The following is a 1,053-nucleotide window of genomic DNA, read 5'->3' as shown; positions in this document are numbered from 1 at the left end:
ACCTTTCTTCTTCTTCTTCTTCTTCATCATCATCATTATCATCATCATCATCATTCTTTAGCATTATGTCCTTCACAGAATAGATCTCAGAAAATAGTTTTGCTGAATCAATTTATTTAATCAAATTCAAATCAATTGGTTTTGCTCATGGTTTGAAGACATGGTGAAAGTTGATGATGGAGTAGTTGAACCCTAAGCAGTAGCACGAGCTGCTGGGTAGAAATTTCAGACCTCCAGGTGATCCTTGTGTTCCTCAGAATCATCAGTGAAGTTAGCTGCTGTATTGTAAAGAGGAAGCTTGTCCAACCTGTGGCCCATGCACTGCATGCACCCCAGGGCAGCTCTGAATGCCACCCAAAACAAATTTGTAAACTTAAATAAAATGCTATGAGATTTTTTGTGATATTTTTGACTTATTAGCTATCATCAGTGTTAGTGCATTTTACGTGTAGCCCAAGACAATTCTTCTATGTGGCCCAGAGAAGCCAAAAGATTGGACACCCTGATGTAGAGGCTGAAGCCCTTTGTTCTGGTGTTGACACAGCTTCCTTGTGGTCCTAGCCTCTCTTAAACAAAATGGGAGGCAGTTGGAGAACAGGAAGTCATTGGAGAAGTCTAAAGATCTATCACTTAATATGAAATATAATAATTACAATATTTTGAGTGCTTATTCTCTACTAAACACTGCCAGTATTTTACATACATCATTTAATAGTTAAAACAGACTTGTGAGGTGGAGGCTCCATTTAAGAATGGCTTGGAGGGTTTGGGCTTATCCGGGACACTCAGTTATTTAGTAGGGCAAGAGTGCATTTGAGCCATATCTTAATATGACCAGAAGCTCAACACACTTGGCCACTACTCAAATGGGAAAATGGAGAATACACAAAACCTTTTTGAATAGAGCCAAAGAAATTGATTGGTACGCTTGTCTTTTCTCTCAGAAAGTTAGTCTTGTGTTGAAAACCTGGACCAAAATTCAGGAGATGTGTCTTGAATCCATTTCTACTAGCCAGCTGCATGACAATGCATGGGATAAAATGGTGGTTAGGA

The sequence above is a fragment of the Piliocolobus tephrosceles genome, chromosome 15 (genome assembly GCF_002776525.5).
Source record: "Piliocolobus tephrosceles isolate RC106 chromosome 15, ASM277652v3, whole genome shotgun sequence".
Taxonomy (NCBI): domain Eukaryota; kingdom Metazoa; phylum Chordata; class Mammalia; order Primates; family Cercopithecidae; genus Piliocolobus; species Piliocolobus tephrosceles.
The sequence above is the reverse complement of the archived record's forward strand: the minus strand, read 5'-3'. Positions refer to the sequence as shown.